At 37.9% G+C, this 19,750-nt stretch overlaps 2 pseudogenes across 1 annotated transcript; both read right to left on the bottom strand.

Moving 5' to 3' along the window:
* Window positions 1-407: 407 nt before the first annotated feature.
* Window positions 408-948, bottom strand: LOC149844486 (calcium-binding protein KIC pseudogene; annotated as a pseudogene). Its single transcript, XR_016429497.1, has one exon. The product of XR_016429497.1 is annotated as a calcium-binding protein KIC pseudogene (transcript).
* Window positions 949-3,983: 3,035 nt separating this feature from the next.
* On the bottom strand, window positions 3,984-4,328 carry LOC149844485 (calcium-binding protein KIC pseudogene; annotated as a pseudogene).
* Between the last annotated feature and the right edge of the window lie 15,422 nt (window positions 4,329-19,750).

Genomic DNA, 19,750 nt, shown 5'->3' with positions numbered 1-19,750 from the left:
CTCCCCATGATTAAACAAGTAGACCAATGTAAGTCCTCCCTGTCAAGTATTTTGAGAAATACCAATCACTCAAATCAATCCAAACTAATTCCTATACAGCAAATTTCTCTCTATCCCAAATCCACATGTTTACTTATTCAATTTCAAAACATGAATCCCAAATTCAATTCAGCAAAAATCACGAACACTAGATAAGAACAGAAATTTGGAGATTCTGTTCCCATGGTTAACAAACTATGAAATAAGCAGTACCAATAAGAAGTCCCATAACCTGCCTAAGTTTGTTGAGAAATACCAATCATTCAATCAATCCAATCTAATTCCTACACACAAAAATTCCCTCTATGCGAAATCCGCATATTTTACTTATCCAATATCAAACCACACATCCAAAAAACAACAATATATAAGAAAAGAGGTCGAAATTTCCAATACACAACAGTGTGAGAAGCAAAATAATCTAAAAAGGAATGGATTTCTTATGTCATTTTCTTGATTTCATCTGTCAGCCAAAAAAAAAATAAAGATATACAAAAGAATTTGCTACTGGCAATCGAATTCGAGACTCTCTTCGAGCAATCTCCACGAGTAGTCCATCATCTCTGGGCTCAATCTGACCATGAGGACACAAAACTCCATCTGGTTGAGAGCACCATCACCATCCAAATCTCCCTCCCTCAACATGCCCATCACCTCCTCGTCGCTTATCCCCTTCAACCCCAACACCTCCGCGTTCATCTTCAGGCTCTCGAACGTGATGAGCCCTCTCTGCGGGTCCATCAGCAGCCTGAAACCGTTGCAGAGCTCGCGCATCAGCCCCTCTGACCCCAACTTCTCCGCCATCACTGGCAACAAATCCTCAAAGTTCTCCACCATCTTCGCTGCCATATCTCCTGTCTAAGATATATATTCACCAACAATGAAGAAGAAGAAGAAGGAGAAGAAGAAGAAGAAGAGGATGGTGAGGTTGGGAAGAGAGATGGTAGGAATATATAAGAGAGGTGTGAACTGGTTCCAGGAAAGAGAGAGTGGTGTTTGGATGCCAACAAGGACACAGATGGAAGGCGCGTCGGTGTGCGCCTGTCTCCCTCCCCCAACTCTCACCTTCTTCCCATCTTCTGTGAAAGGGAAGGATGCTTCCTGCCCCCAACAGAATCCAATGGGGTTTGTCCTCAACTAAACTTCCAACAACGCCCTCTCCCTTTGTGATAATTAACTACATTGGCCGCTTGACTATTGTGGGGTCAAGGAGGGTGGATTTGTGGAAGGTGACCAAGATCATGATCAAGTTTTCGGCAATGTTTGGTCTATGAAATGTGGCCAAGTTGGCGACGCAGAGGTTCGGTCTCCAAAACTGACCAAGATTAGGTAAGTCATGTTTTGCAACCATAGTATAGGAAGCGAAATAGATAGGAAAGCGATGCGTGAAGCGAAAGCGGAGAATCGAGCATTAAAAAGTACCATGAGGATTGAAGCGAGATTTGTTTTGAAAGCATATGAGAAGAAAAAATGAAACAGAAACCAGCGGAATGCAAGAAAGTGAAAAATATAAATATCTACGTAAAAACCAAGAAGGAAACAAGAGATGGAGTGAAAACATTTGAGAAACTAATGAGAAGCACCAATTATTATCAATGAGAAGTAACCCCTGCTTTACTTTTTCTTGGGAAAGTGTGCCACTTCTTGCTTCAGATCCCATTTCTGCCCTTAGGGGAAGCGCTTCCGGTAACTATATTTGTCACATTTTCTTTCCCAAGATCTACTAGTTTAACATTGTGAGGAAGGTAGCCGAGTTCATGTAACCTGAATTTTTGGTTGATGGAACCTGAGCAAATTTTTTTGGAGAGAGAAAGCTGAGGTTAGGCAGACCCTCCCTTATCAGTCATGATGGTTGATGAAATCTGAATTTTTATAGAGATGAAACCTGAGCAATGCTTTAAGTGTAGCTCGGTTCGAAGATGGCCCGGCCCAGGTTCGGTTTTGATGAGCAGCCCATGACCCAGCCCATTAATCTAATATACCAACATGAAGCAGACCAGTTGGCCTAAACCTAACCAATTAGTGCAACTAGTTAGGCAAATAATAAATAATTAACAAGTTCTCATGTACAAACTAATTATCTTTTTAGTTTTCATAAAAAATAATGCAACTAATTAGATAAATAACAATAGTTACTAAATATTAAATTTATTTTTTAATTTTATATTATTAAAAATTAATAAATAACTTAGGCCTGTGGAGCCAACCTGATAACCCGCGGATCCGGCTCACATATATAACAGGCCTAGACCAAAGCCTAAAACATTGACCGAAACCCAGACCATGACGGGCCAAGTCAGCTCGGCCCATATCGGCAGCCAGGCCGGTTGCCCACCCCTAGGTGGGTATGGGGATTGTTAGATCTGTTTTTATGAGTAGTTACTGCCATTGCAGTATTTAAATGCTGGCTTATTGTGAGAGGAACACGCTAATTAAGTCCGGTGTCTAGGAGACATAAAATGACACGTGAACACGCTAATCTACATGATCAACATCATCTGCTTTTGTCAATTAAATATCACAAAAACCTATGTCATGGAGTCCTAATTAATTTCCAAAAAGATTTCATATCTGTCTCACACATCTATCGGGTCTAACGGGGTTTACTTGTATCGAGTATCCGACCCAACCCGAAATCGAATTCTCAGGGCATTGGCATGGGAAGTGTCGACCTGAATAATATTTGGGTCGACTCTAAACTACCCAAGCAAATATGCAGGCCCGGTTTGAACCTGACAATTTGTTATTTGGGTGGGTTTGGATATACCTTGATGGGTACAGTACCTGTCCTATTGACAGCCCTAATTGGTCTAGCATCTGTATTTGTGTCCATGTGAAATAAGACCGGCATAGTAGCATGCTGGCTATGACATGGGCATCTACCCCAAAAAAAAGTTATTAGTTCACACATGGTGTTCAGTTGGGAAACATGTCTTAATTGCTGTTTGCACATTTTTCTTTCCAGCTAGTTCAAGAGAAAACTCCTTCTCTGAATGCATATTGGTAGGTCTCCGGTGGGTAAAAAAAACTTATCTTGTTATGTGGCAAAGCTCTCTTTGAAAGTGAAAAACTCTTAGCTTTCTTCAAAGGAGGCATAGCTTTGGAAAACCTGCTTTCAAAATATGAGAAACTCAATTCTCTTGAATTAGAAACTTGCTTCCTCTTCGTTTCACAAATCAATTCCCTTGTACTTAACATTTTCCTCTTGCTTTTTGTCACTTTCCACTCGCTTCATCTTCACTTCTTACATTTTTATATTAGAAAATTAAAATCTTTTTGTAAAAAACTTACATTTTGGTTCTATATCGTTTATATTTGTGTTTTGATCATTTCTTATTTGATTCTTCCCATGCCTCATATTATATATCTTTATGCCTCATATGCCATTCACTGTACAAACAAAAGTGGGGCCAACCAAAATTGCTGATGTCATGCTCACACAAAGATGTAGACTTTGGACGGCCCTGGTTTCAGAACACACAGTTTTCGTATCACCTGATCTGGACTCAACTCGTACCCTTGTACAAACACAGAAAAGTCGTCACCGATGTGCCGGTAATGACAAACTTGGGTGCTCCGCTTGTCTGGTAAGAGCAGCTAGTGCACGTCACCATGTGTTGGGACGTTGCAGGTTCAAAACCCAATGGTATAGTTGTATAACTGGTAGCCAAGCCTTAAAGTCGGTAATGATTCCATGGATAAAAAAAAGAAATCGTATATTTCAACACCAAACAAACACACATCAGGAGAGGCAAAATGGTCTTTAAAAAGAATGGATATGTCATATCATTTTCTTGATTTCATCTGTCAGCAAATATATCTATATCATTTTCAGCTAAGTGGTATTAAAAAGAATGGATTTCTAGTATCATTTTCTTGATTTCGTCTGTCAGCAACAAAAAAATGAAAAACGAAAAATACACAAAGGTATACAAAAGAATTTGCTACTGGCAATCGAATTCGAGGTTCTCTTCGAGCAATCTCCACGAGTAGTCCATCAGCTCGGGGCTCAATCTGAGCATGAGGATGCAGAACTCCATCTGGTTGAGAGTACCATCACCGTCCAAATCTCCCACCCTCACCATCCCCATCACCTCCGCATCGCTCATCCCCTTCAACCCCAACACCTCTGCGTTCCTCTTCAGACTTTCGAACGTGATGAGCCATCTCTCCGGATCCATGAGCAGCCTGAACCCATTGCAGAGCTCGGCCATCAGCCCCTCTGCTCCCAACTTCTCTGCCATCACAGACAGGAAATCCTCGTAGTTCTCTGCCATCTTCGCTGCCATATCTCTTGTCTAAGATTTATACCACCAACAATGAAAAAGAAGAAGAAGAACAAGAAGGATAAGAAGACTGATAAAGAGGAGGAGATGGTGAGGTTGGGAAGAGAGATTGGTGGGAATATATAAGAGAGCCGAAAGAGGATCAACATTATCACTCATGAAGATCAACAAAATGTTGAACCCATGAACCGAAAAAAACAGAAAACAAAGAAAAACAAAAGCTAAAGAAAAAGAAACTACAGCCAACTAGCAACAAACAACAAAGCCAAGCTCAACAAGAATCCTCTCGATTAGAAGAAACCACCGATGAGTGAACGTTGTTCAGACGGAAGAAGATGTCTCTAAGATGCATACGTAGAATCGCATATACATCAACCAGGATTTTATGGACAGAATTATTAAGGATGACCGGAATTTGACGGAAAGTAGCATCATTACGTGCCATCCAAACAAACCACCAAGTAGTAAGCAACCATGTCTTCCAGATTAGTCTCCACCGCTTGCATCGTCTAATTTCAATAGGGCCTAGGAGCAGATCAAGCGCAAAAGACTCTTCTTTGACAATTACGTTCGAAGATCACCACGTGCTATTAAATAGAGCCACGAAGATTGAGCAGGACCAGAATAAATGAAAAGTAGTTTCTTCAACAGCTTGATACAACCACTACAACAAAGCAGTAGATTAGCGACGATCACATTCCGTCGCTAATCCGTCGCTAACCGTCGCTAACATGGTTAGCGACGGATTAGCGACAACGAGGCGACAGTATGCTTACGTCGCGAATATTTCGATGCTAACTGGCGAAGGAATTATTCCGTCGCCAGGTCCGTCGCTAATTGGGACGGAATAACGAGTGCTATATTCCGTCGCCAATCCGCCGGTACTAAACGGCGACCACGGCTTGGCGACGGATTTACTTCCGTCGCTATGCCGTAGCTAGATTAATATGAATAGCGACGGATGGTTCCGTCGCTAATCCGTCGCAAACACGAAAAAAAATTAAAAAAAAATTATTTGAAAATTAAATACCGAGCAATTTCTATTTCCTGTACAATTTATATTTCCTGTAAATAAAAAACAAACCACACAAAAAAATTCATATAACAAGAATCTACAACAATTAATAGTTTCACCTTAAAATTAAGAAGTTTAATTATTTACAATTCAACAATTACAATTAGAAAACATAAAAAAAATAGAACTTCTTCAACACAGTCCTCTAATCATCGCCAAGATTTTGTGTGTCTTTTTGTTCATTGTCTTTATCTGTCCCTTCAGCTCCACTACGCTGATTATCGCTAGCAGCCTACACAAGAAAAGAACAGTTAGTATTGATAAACAAAATATAATGAAATAAATTACACACTATATGTGATTCTATCATGTGCTCATGTGTGATCTAAGGCAATAAAAAAAACTCTATATGTGATTCGATCATAATCATATGTGCTCTAAGGCAGACAAAAAGTTATATATATATATATATATATATATGTGTGATTCTATAATTCTCATATTTGTGCTAAGGCAGTCAAAAAATTGAATATGTGATTATAGCATGTTCATATGTGTTCTAAGGCATCTAGAAAAACTCTATATGTGATTCTACCATGCTCAGATGTACTTTAAGGCAGACAAAAAACTATATATGTGATTCGATCATGCTCGTATGTGTGCTAAGGCAGTCAAAAAATTGAATATGTGAATATAGCATGCTCATATGTGCTCTAAGGCAGGCAAAGCCAAAAATTTTATATGTGATTCTATCATAAATGATATATAGCATGTTCATATGTGTTCTAAGGCAGTAAAAAAACTCTATATGTTATTATAGCATGCTCATATGTGTGCTAAGGCAGTCAAAAAACTGAATATGTGATTATAATATGCTCATATGTGTTCTTAGGCAGTCAAAAAATTGAATATGTGATTATAGCATGCTCATATGTGTTCTAATGCAGTAAAAAAAACTTTATATGTGATTCTATCATGCTCATATGTGTTCTTAGGCAGACAAAAAAACTTTATATGTGATTATAGCATGCTCATATGTGCTCTAATGCAATAAAAAAACTCTATATGTTATTATAGCATGCTCATATGTGCTCTAAGGCAGTCAAAAAACTGAATATGTGATTATAACATGCTCATATGTGTTCTTAGGCAGTCAAAAAACTGAATATGTGATTATAGCATGCTCATATGTGTTCTGATGCAGTCAAAAAAACTTTATATGTGATTTTATCATGCTCATATGTGCTCTAAGGCAGACAAAAAGTTATATGTATATATATATATATATATATATATATATATATATATATATATATATATATATATATATATGTGTGTGTGTGTGTGTGTGTGTGTGTGTGTGTGTGTGTGTGATTCTATCATGCTCATATGTGTGCTAAGGCAGTCAAAAAATTGAATATGTGATTATAGCATGTTCGTATGTGTTCTAAGGCATCTAGAAAAACTCTATACGTGATTCTACCATGCTCAGATGTGCTTTAAGGCAGGCAAAAAACTATATATGTGATTCGATCATGCTCGTGTGTGTGCTAAGGCAGTCAAAAAATTGAATATGTGAATATAGCATGCTCATATGTGCTCAAAGGCAGGCAAAGCAAAAAAATTTATATGTGATTCTATCATAAATGATATATAGCATGTTCATATGTGTTCTAAGGCAGTAAAAAAACTCTATATGTTATTATAGCATGCTCATATGTGTGCTAAGGCAGTAAAAAAACTGAATATGTGATTATAATATGCTCATATGTGTTCTTAGGCAGTCAAAAAACTGAATATGTGATTATAGCATGCTCATATGTGTTCTAATGCAGTCAAAAAAACTTTATATGTGATTCTATCATGCTCATATGTGTTCTTAGGCAGACAAAAAAACTTTATATGTGAATATAACATGCTCATATGTGCTCTAATGCAATAAAAAAACTCTATATGTTATTATAGCATGCTCATATGTGCTCTAAGGCAGTCAAAAAACTGAATATGTGATTATAATATGCTCATATGTGTTCTTAGGCAGTCAAAAAACTATATATGTGATTATAGCATGCTCATATGTGTTCTAATGCAGTCAAAAAAACTTTATATGTGATTCTATCATGCTCATATGTGTTCTTAGGCAGGCAAAAAAACTTTATATGTGAATATAGCATGCTCATATGTGCTCTAATGCAATAAAAAAACTCTATATGTTATTATAGCATGCTCATATGTGCTCTAAGGCAGTCAAAAAACTGAATATGTGATTATAATATGCTCATATGTGTTCTTAGGCAGTCAAAAAACTATATATGTGATTATAGCATGCTCATATGTGTTCTAATGCAGTCAAAAAAACTTTATATGTGATTCTATCATGCTCATATGTGTTCTTAGGCAGGCAAAAAAACTTTATATGTGATTATAGCATGCCTATATGTGCTCTAATGCAATAAAAAAACTCTATATGTTATTATAGCATGCTCATATGTGCTCTAAGGCAGTCAAAAAACTGAATATGTGATTATAACATGATCATATGTGTTCTTAGGCAGGCAAAAAGTTATATATGTGATTATAGCATGCTCATATGTGTTCTAAGGCAGACAAAAAACTGAATATGTGATTATACCTGAGAGGGACCTGAAATCGAAGATCCCCTATCCTGAACAGCGGCCTTGATCTCATTTCGGAGAAAGGGGGCGACAGTTTATTGAAAGTAGTTATTCAGTGATTCATTAATGATCTCGCGTACATCATCACCGAAAAGAATAGTCGGCTGCTTGGAGCTTATGTCGGCGCAAGAAGTCGGTGAGCCGTAACTGGAAGAACCAATAACTGGTGAAGTGTTCATATTACTCCTAAACCCGAACACGCGACCTTTTTTGGGTTCACCTGCTGCAGTCACACATGCTGTAGGATCAAATGATGGATGCTGAGTAGCGTCATCGCCATATCGCTCTACCATCTGTTGCTCATATGCCTCCTACAAAATAATGTTTAAAGTATTCATTAATAATTAATGATAACATTATGATAACTTGCATATATATTGCAATGATTATTAATAGAATTAATACATACCATTGTCGTTCTCGCCTTCTCTGATACGAAGACTCCCGTGGTCTTTCGTTTATGTGTTTCTACAAACACATCCTTATATGGTACACTGCCTCATTTTTCTGCTTCCTGCGAAGTTAAATGACAAAAGATTTAGTACACAAGTTTGCAACAATACTTATAAAATTAATATTATATATTGACGAGTTACCATTTTCTTTAGGTGGCTCCCAAATGTCTTAGATCCACCTGTGTGTAGATGGGCTTCGGACATCTTCAATCGATTTTCTGAAGCCTTCGCAGAGCGATTTCTAAATGCATCTCTCGCCCACTTATCGCACATTTCATCCCAATAATCTCTCCTGATAGTAATAGGACCATATCCCTTCCACAGTAATGGATCATCTACTACGCCAGATGTTTTTTTTGCTGCAGTCTTCATAGTGTGCAACATGTCTGCAAATCGATTGGCAGCCACCTTCTGTCACACCTTCCTTGCATCATTTTCTTCCACCGTAGTTGCGAAGCGATTCGAAACCTATAAATATTTTCAGAAAGTTAGTAGACATTGCTTAAATAAATTAAATATGAAACACATTAACTATGAGGAACAACTGTATACCATGAATGAGGACCACAATCTGTCTAACACCTCCTTTGGGTACTCTTTCCATTGAGCAACTGGTCCTGGTAGATGTTGAAGAAGTGAATTCCTAATCTCCCGTACTACTTCTTGTGGCTCAAACCTCGTGCTGCACATGAATTGTTACACAGTAAATATCAATATAAAATATTTAAAAGATATGCAATAATTGAAAACAAAATACTTACGGTCGATTATCGATATACACTATTCGAATGAGTCGTCTTGTGCCAGCCTGAGAAGACCCTGTTTCCTGTGTTGGCTATTGACTTGTGTGATCAACTGGTGTAGGTGGATCGTGTACAGGCGCAACATCATCTGTAAAAAAATACATTAGAAATTCTCAGAATGCGCATTTGAACTAATCAAGCATCCAATTAGTTATATGATATACCTATCACAGGAGCCCGTGAAGATGAAGGCTGAGCCTGGCTACTACTGGATGAGCGACCACTATAACCTCCACGAACCATATTCTAACAAATAACATATGTCATACAATACATTCAAATAATTCACATCAAGTATTACAATGCATTCAAGTCATTCACATCAAGCATTACAATGCATTCAAATAATTCAAATCATTCACATCAAGTATTGCACTAATTCAAATCATTCGTTGCATAAATTATAATACATTCAGATAATTGAAATCATTCACATCAAGTATTACAATGCATTCGAATCATTCGTATCAAGTATTACAATACATTCAAATAAAATTTTTAATCATTCACATCAAGTATTGCAATACAACTCACATCAAGTATTACAATGCATTTAAATAGAGGTTTGTAGTATAAGATTTTGCTCACTAGCTTGAGAATTCTTTCTCGTCACTAGTTTGACTTTTTTCTTCTTCTTCTTCTTCTTCATTGTTTGCCCATCCACTTGGTACATCATTTGGATCACATTCCTTTATGAATGTTTCATCGGCCAATGGAGATATGACATGCATATCATGCGCAACATCGTGACCATAAGCGAAGTCATAGACATCATCTGATTGATAATAATCACTGTCTTCAGCTAACTCATCTTCCTGTAACTGATCATACTCGGGGTATAGTTTGGATTTCACCTTGAAAACTGCCCACCATTCATTTCTATCGACTTTTTTATACTCGGATATGAAGTATAATAAACTTGTTGAGCTTGCGAGGCTAATATGAATGGTTCATATGTTCCAAACCTGGATTTATGATTCACCTCCACAATGCCTGAAGCTTTGTCGAGTCTTGTTGCAGTTGGATCAAACCAATGACACTTAAATATCGTAACCCTGTTATTCATGCCTAAGTAAGTCAACTCCATTATTTCCTCTATAACACCATAGTAATCATGTTCATTTTCACCGTAGCTGCTACCCTTGACACACACGCCACTATTTATCGTTGATTTGTTTATACCGTAGTCTTTTGTATGGAATCGATAACCATTTACGATATACCCGTTGTAGCATTGCACAACTTTGGTCAGACCATTTTCTAAATCACACATTCCTTGATCTTTAACATCACCATGGCGAACCTACGCACAGACATAAACAATTATTGTGATCACGATCAATTAAGTAACTTAGTGTTGTTTATAAATACAAAATTTATGTTAGCTTCTTTACCAACTGTTTCAACCACTCCACAAACTTAGTTTCACGTTCTTTTTGTACTTCTGCATCAGTGAGATGTGAAACTTCATTTTGCAACTCCAGATCAAATCGTCTGCAAACCACAAATACTTATATTACCGAGCCATGTATCCACATATAGAACATAAAAGGATTTATAATTGAGTTGCATATACATATACTTACTCGGTGTATGGGTCGATCGCTGAGCAATTAAAAAGAATATAGATGTGTGCTGCATCTTGCTCTTGATCTGTCAATAGCCTTGATCGGCAACTACCAAATGCATGCCCAAGTGGTTGAAATATCGACAGCTTGTCAGCTATAGTTACTTGTTCTCCATCATCGTTACGGGGCGGGCATGTGTAACGTGTTGGAATATGAGGTTCGAAGTACATAGATGAGAAATTTGAAATCTCTTCTAAAGTGTACGCCTCACAAATAGATCCTTTTACTCTTGCTTTATTACGAACCTTTTTTTTTAGGTCGAACATGCATCTGACAAGAATATACATTTCAAATTTTAAATATATGTCATTAAAGAGACAAATATAAAAAGACATATACCTTTCAAATGGGTACATCCATCGATATTGCATAGGGCCACCAACCCTTAGTTCATATGGCAGATGTATGATCAAATATTCCATAACATCGAAAAATGCTGGCGGAAATATCTTTTCTAACAGACAAACAGTGGTGATGACAGAGTCCTCGAGATTCTTTACATCTGATACAACGACCTCCGATGTGCACAATGTTCTGAAAAATCCGCTCAACTCAGACAATACCCCCCATATAGGTTTGTCTAACATATCATGGAATGCTAGGGGTATCAATCGTTGCATAAAGATATGACAATCATGACTCTTCAACCCATATAACTGTCCATCGTCAATCTTCACAGCCTGAGCAATGTTAGAGACATATCCATCTGGAAATCTCAGTTGTCTCAACCATTGACATACATGTTTTATTTGATCAGGTCTGAGTACGTACTTCGCCTTTGGTTTCAGTACTTTGCCATTATACTCTTTGATTTCCAATTCTGGTCTTTTACATATTAATTTTAAATCCAAACGGGTCTTCAGATTATCCTTCGTTTTTTCTTTAATATTCATTACTGTATTGAACACATTATCAAACACATTTTTCTCTACATGCATCACATCCAAATTATGTCGTATCAATAGGGTCGGCCAATACGGTAGTTCCCAAAAAATAGATTTTTTCGTCCAATTGTGATCCTTCTCAAATCCACGGAAGGGTGTAGGACTGCGGGCATCTGTTAATACATCTGGAAAGTATCGCAATCTTCTTAGAATCTCTATGCCGGACAATCTTGAGGATGGACCTTCCGTTTCAGTTGTACCTACTTTAAATGCATTCTTTTGACGTCAGAACGGATGATCGCTGGGTAGAAATCGATGATGGCACTCAAACCAGCAAGACTTTCTTCCATGCCTCAATCTAAAAGCTTTGGAATCCTCCATGCAGTACGGACAAGCCAACCTTCCATGTGTGCTCCAACCAGATAACATACCATATGCAGGGAAGTCACTGATTCACTACAAGAAAATTGTTAATTAGCGACAGAAATTAGCGACGGATTTTTTCCGTCACTACTTAGCGACTGATTAGCTAGAGATAGAATCTGTCGCTAATTCGCGACGGATTAGCGAGGAAACGACTTTTATCGCTAATCTGTCACTACTTAGCGACGGATTCGCGACTGCATGTTTTTGTCGCTACTTTTTATTACAAGAACACCATTTTAGCGATGGATTTAGAGAGGGAACTCTATCGTCGCTAATCCGTCGCTAATTAGCGACGGCGTAGCGACAGAATATATTCCGTCGCTTTTTTGGTATTTTGGTTTAGCGACGGCTTAGCGACGAAAACATTCCGTCGCTAAGCCGTCGCTAAATGTCGCGTAAATCCCTAATCCCATCCCTCTTTCTCTTTTCCCTGTTTCGCTGTATTGCTCCCTCCCGCCGCCCGTCGACTCTCGCCACCGTCCGGCCGCCGTCGCTCGCCAATCGCCGCTCCCCGTCCACCGCTCGCCAGCCGGCGCTCGCCAGCTGCCGCTCCCCGTCAACCTCCCGCCACCGTCCGGCGACGCGCAGGTAATCTTCTTCTTCTTCTTCTTCACGCTGTACGCCCCTTCCCTGTCGGAAACGCAGGGGGTTTAACCCCCTGCCGTGCTTTCCGGCAGGGGGGGTCGACCCCCTGCCGGAAACGCAGGGGGTCGACCCCCCCTGCCGTGCTTTCCGGCAGGGGGGGTCGACCCCCTGCCGGAAAGGCATGGGGGGTCGACCCCCTGCCGGAAACGCAGGGGGTCGACCCCCCCTGCCGGAAAGGCAGGGGGTTTAACCCCCTGCCGTAAAGGCACGGCAGGGGGTCAACCCCCCATGCCGGAACTGCCTTTCCGGCAGGGGGTTTAACCCCCTTCCCTGCCAGAAAGGCAGTTCCGGCATCTAGTTAGAGTAGTTCATAAATTTTTATCAATTTGTTAGTTTGTTAATGTCTACTGGTAGTTAGTTTTACTTCAATTTGTTTTCTTGAAATCTGGTTAGTTAGAGTATTTCAATCTATTAGTCTTTTATAATTATATTTTTCTTAGATAGATTGGTATTTAATGTTCTCACAATCAGTTAGTTAGATTAGGGCTATTTGAATTCTTTATGATAGTGGTGGTTAAACAGAGTTCACATCTTTTCTAGTAAACTAATTGATTGATTTACTATTCCTTTGCTAAGTAGTTCAGATTAGAAATTGTCTATGACTTTATGTTAGTCGACTGGTTCAACATGTTATAGCTGGTTTGTTAAATTAGCATCTTCTAGTTAGATTTGGCTTAACATATATACTATTTTTCTTTTCTCTTCTTTCAATTAGTTAGAGTTGTTTTAATTTGTTTTAATTTTTTTAGTTAGTGTTTCATCTTGTTTCATGATTAGTTAGTTTGTTACTTAATTTTTCAACGGAACCAACTCGTGCTCGGCCACCTGTGGTAAGTAAATGACAAAAACAATGCAAATCGGGTAAATACCCGTGGTGAGTAAGTGATGCAAACGTATCACATGTTATTTAATTTATTGAATGCAACACTTTATTGTTCACACACTCACTTAGTTGTTGATATCGAGGACTGCTTTGTTGGAGTTCGGAGATCATGCTGAGCATGATTTTAATGTAGAAATATGGAAGTGTTCTTATTTTTGGAGTACGGAGTCCATGCTAAGCATGGTAGTAGTTAGTGAGATATTGAAGTGTGTTTGCTGCAGGTACATGTTTACCATTTATTTGATATGAATGATTATGATGTATTGCAATGTTTGATGTAATTGTATCCATGCTTGCATGTAGTTACTTTCAATTTGATTTTGACTTCCATGTGAAATTTTATAATAAAAGCATGCTTCAAATGATTGTATCATGTCATTAATAGTTTGCACATGAAAATATTAAGTTATCAATACATGCATCAAAATTCTTGTTATTGTTTGACATAGTATATTGCATGATAAATTTGATATTTTCTTCATCGTAGCATTCTGATTGTTTTTTTCTTAATTCGTTAGGATACTATTCGTAACATCATACGACAGAATGACTGCAAACCGTGAATGGATGTACCGTAGGATAGTGGACAATGAGTTATCGCATGAATATATGGATGGTGTCGATAGTTTTATTGAATTTGCAACGGCGAGTGTCAGTATGGTAGATCCCACAGGTCGGATTAGGTGTCCCTGCAAGATTTGTAAGAATAATCGATTTGTAGAACCTCATGGCGTTAGACATCACCTATACAGGAAGGGTTTTGTGAGTGATTATCAGAACTGGACGTTTCATAGAGAAGAATTTAGAAAAGATTTTGATGCACGGGTGAATGTGGTGCACGATAATCCATATACGAATTTGATATTAGCTGAAGACAATGATTACTATCAATCAGATGATGTCTGTGACTTCGCTTATGGTCACGATGTTCCGCATGATATGCATGTCATATCTCCATTGGCTGATGAAACATTCATAGAGGAATGTTATCCAAATGATGTACCAAGTGGATGGGCAAACAATGAAGAAGAAGAAGAAGAAAGTCAAACTAGTGACGAGGAAAAATTCTCAAGCTAGTGAGCAAAATCTTATACTACAAACCTCTATTTAAATGCATTGTAATACTTGATGTGAGTTGTATTGCAATACTTGGTGTGAATGATTAAAAATTTTATTTGAATGTATTGTAATACTTGATACGAATGATTCGAATGCATTGTAATACTTGATGTGAATGATTTCAATTATCTGAATGTATTATAATTTATGAAATTAACGAATGATTTGAATTAGTGCAATACTTGATGTCAATGATTTGAATTATTTGAATGCATTGCAATGCTTGATGTGAATGACTTGAATGCATTGTAATACTTGATGTGAATTATTTGAATGTATTGTATGACATATGTTATTTGTTAGAATATGGTTCGTGGAGGTTATAGTGGTCGCTCATCCAGTAGTAGCCAGGCTCAACCTTCATCTTCACGGGCTCCTGTGATAGGTATATCATATAACTAATTAGATGCTTGATTAGTTCAAATGCACATTCTGAGAATTTCTAATGTATTTTTTTACAGATGATGTTGCGCCTGTACACGACCCACCTACACCAGTTGATCGCACAAGTCAACAACCAACACAGGAAACAGGGTCTTCTCAGGCTGGCACAAGAAGACTCATTCGAATAGTGTGTATCAATAATCGACCGTAAGTATTTTGTTTTCAATTATTGCATATCTTTTAAATATTTTATATTGATATTTACTGTGTAACAATTCATGTGCAGCACGAGGTTTGAGCCACAAGAAGTAGTACGGGAGATTAGGAATTTACTTCTTCAACATCTACCAGGACCAGTTGCTCAATGGAAAGAGTACCCAAAGGAGGTGTTAGACAGATTGTGGTCCTCATTCATGGTATACAGTTGTAACTCATAGTTAATGTGTTTCATATTTAATTTATTTAAGCAATGTCTACTAACTTTCTGAAAATATTTGTAGGCTTCGAATCGCTTTGCAACTACGGTGGAAGAAAATGATGCAAGGAAGGTGTGGCAGAAGGTGGCTGCCAATCGATTTGCAGACATGCTGCACACTATGAAGACTGCAGCAAAAAAAACATCTGGCGTAGTAGATGATCCATTACTGTGGAAGGGCCATGGTCCTATTACTATCAGGAGAGATTATTGGGATGAAATGTGCGATAAGTGGGCGAGAGATGCATTTAGAAATCGCTCTGCGAAGGTTTCACAAAATCGATCAAAGATGCCCGAAGCCCATCTACACACAGGTGGATCTAAGACATTTGGGAGCCACCTAAAGAAAATGGTAACTCATCAATATATAATATTAATTTTATAAGTATTGTTGCAAACTTGTGTACTAAATCTTTTGTCATTCAACTTCGCAGGAAGCAGAAAAAGGAGGCAGTGTACCATATAAGGATGTGTTTGTAGAAACACATAAACGGAAGACCACGGGAGTCTTCGTATCAGAGAAGGCGAGAACGACAACGGTATGTATTAATTCTATTAATAATCATTGCAATATATATGCAAGTTATCATAATGTTATCATTAATTATTAATGAATACTTTAAACATTATTTTGTAGGAGGCATATGAGCAACAGATGGTAGAGCGATATGGCGATGACGCTACTCAGCATCCATCATTTGATCCTACAGCATGGGTGACTGCAGCAGGTGAACCCAAAAAAGGTCCCGTGTTCGGGTTTGGGAGTAATATGAACATTTCACCAGTTATTGGTTCTTCCAGTTACGACTCACCGACTTCTTGCGCCGACCTAAGCTCCAAGCAGCCGACTATTCTTTTCGGTGATGATGTACGCGAGATCATTAATGAATCACTGAATAACTACTTCCAATACACCGTCGCCCCCTTTCTCCGAAATGAGATCAAGGCCGCTGTTCAGGATAGGGGATCTTCGATTCCAGGTCCCTCTCAGGTATAATCACATATATAGTTTTTTTGACTGTCTTAAAGCACATCTGAGCATGGTAGAATCACATATAGAGTTTTTCTAGATGCCTTAGAACACATATGAACATGCTATAATCACATATTCAATTTTTTTACAGCCTTAGCACACATATGAGCATGATAGAATCACATATAAAGTTTTTTTGATTGCATTAGAACACATATGAGCATGCTATAATCACATATTCAGTTTTTTGGCTGCCTAAGAACACATATGAGCATATTATAATCACATATTCAGTTTTTTGACTGCCTTAGCACACATATGAGCATGCTAAAATAACATATAGAGTTTTTTAACTGCCTTAGAACACATATGAACATGTTATATATCATTTATGATAGAATCACATATAAAATTTTTGGCTTTGCCTGCCTTAGAGCACATATGAGCATGCTATATTCACATATTCAATTTTTTTACTGCCTTAGCACACATACGAGCATGATCGAATCACATATATAGTTTTTTGCCTGCCTTAAAGCACATCTGAGCATGGTAGAATCACATATAGAGTTTTTTTAGATGCCTTAGAACACATATGAACATGCTATAATCACATATTCAATTTTTTGACTGCCTTAGCACACATATGAGCATAATAGAATCACATATAGAGTTTTTTTATTGCCTTAGATCACACATGAGCACATGATAGAATCACATATAGTGTGTAATTTATTTCATTATATTTTGTTTATCAATACTGACTTTTCTTTTCTTGTGTAGGTTGCTAGCGATAATCAGGGTAGTGGAGCTGAAGGGACAGATAAAGACAATGAACAAGAAGACGCACAAAATCTTGGCGATGATTAGAGGACTGTGTTGAAGAAGTTCTATTTTTTTTATTTTTCCTAAATGTAATTGTTGAATTGTAAATAATTAAACTTCTTAATTTTAAGGTGGAACGATTAATTATTGTAGATACTTGTTATATGAATTTTTTTGTGTGGTTTGTTTTTTATTTACAGGAAATATAAATTGTACAAGAAATAGAAATTTTACAGTTCTCGGTAATTAATTTTTAAATAATTTTTTTTTTATTTTTTTTCGTGTTTGCGACGGATTAGCGACGGATGATTCCGTCACTATTCATATTAATCTAGCGACGGCATAGCGACAGAACCATCCGTCGCTATTCATATTAATCTAGCGACGGCATAGCGACGGAATTAAATCCGTCGCCAAGACGTGGTCGCCGTTTAGTACCGGCGGATTGGCGACGGAATATAGCGCTCGTTATTCCGTTGCAATTAGCGACGGACCTGGCGACAGAATAATTCCGTCGCCAGTTAGCGTCGAAATATTCGCGACGTAAGCATACTGTCGCCTTGTTGTCGCTAATCCGTCGCTAACTATGTTAGCGACGGAATGTGGTCGTCGCTAATCTACTGCTTTGTTATAGTGATTGTCCATAGAACAGCGGCCTTAATGTTAAAATTTTGTTTTTTGTGGGCATCATACGTGGTAACACCGTTATCCCACAATACCTTTAATTCATCAATCAATGGCCTTAGATATACATCAAGATTTTGGCCAAGTGAGGTCGGACCAGGGATCAACAGAGACAAGAAAAGATTTGGATGTTTCATACACAAGCTTGGTGGAAGGTTGTATGGAGTTACAAATACTGGCCAGCATGAGTATGGAGTTGATCTACCCCCAAATGGATTAAATCTATCTGTACATAGACCGAGTCTAACATTTCGCACTTTCATTGCGAAGTTCTGATGAGTACGATCAAAGTGCTTCCAAGCTTCAGCGTCAACAGGATGCGTGATCTTGTTTTCATCGTGTCGAACTTTATTTGCATGCCATCTCATGTGTTTAGTTGTCCTTGAAGACATATACAATCGCTGCAATCTAGGAGTGATAGGAAAGTAGCGGAGCGACTTGTATGAAACTTCCTTTGATCTCGTGCTACCATTGCCTCTTGTCTTTGGCTTGAACCAAGGATGCCCACATGACGGGCATGATATGTTGTTTTCCTGCTCCTTGAAATACAACATGCAGTGATTTGGACAAACATTAATATTTTTGTAACCCATACCTAGAGCGTTGACCATAACTTTCACACGATAGAAATTTTGTGGCAATTTCTCATCTTTGGGCAACATACTCTTCACAATCATGCACAAACGGTCAAAACATGATTGACTCAAATTATACTCGGACTTCAAATTCATTAGTTGAAGAACTGCAGACAAAATAGTGTGACTCTCACAACCGTTCCAAAGTGGCTCATCAGCATCTCTAAGTAAATCATAAAATCTACTAGCTGCATCGTTTGGTGATTCTTCATCTACGGCAGTTCTTACATCACTAGAACTCATAGCAAAACCCAGTTCTGTTCCTGCGATATCAAATTCGTATATGGATTATCGTGCACCATATTCACACGTGCATCAAAATCGTTTCTAAATTCTTCTTCATGAAACGTCCAGTTCTGATAATCACTCACAAAACCCTTCCTGTTTAGGTGATGTCTAACGCCATGAGGTTCTACAAATCGATTATTCTTACAAATCTTGCAGGGACACCTAATCCGACCTGTAGGATCTACTGTACTGACACTTGCCGTTGCAAATTCAATAAAACTGTCAACACCATCCATATATTCATGCGATAACTCATTGTCCACTATCCTACGGTACATCCATTCACATTTTGCAGTCATTTTGTCGTATGATGTTACGAATAGTATCCTAACCAGTTAAAAGAGAACCATCAGAATGCTATGATGAAGAAAATATCAAATTTATCATGCAATATATGATGTCATACAATCACAAGAATTATGATGCATGCATTGATAACTTAATATTTTCATGTGCAAACTATTCATGACACGATACATTCATTTGAAGCATGCTTTCAGTATACAATTTCACATGAAAGACATAATCAAATTGAAAGTAACTACATGTAAGCATGGATACAATCACATCAAACATTGCATTACATCGAAATAATTCATATCAAACAAATGTCAAACATGTACCTGCA

The sequence above is a fragment of the Nuphar pumila genome, chromosome 2, assembly GCF_984573655.1.
Source record: "Nuphar pumila chromosome 2, dmNupPumi1.hap1.1, whole genome shotgun sequence".
Taxonomy (NCBI): Eukaryota; Viridiplantae; Streptophyta; class Magnoliopsida; order Nymphaeales; family Nymphaeaceae; genus Nuphar; species Nuphar pumila.
The sequence above is the reverse complement of the archived record's forward strand: the minus strand, read 5'-3'. Positions and strand labels throughout refer to the sequence as shown.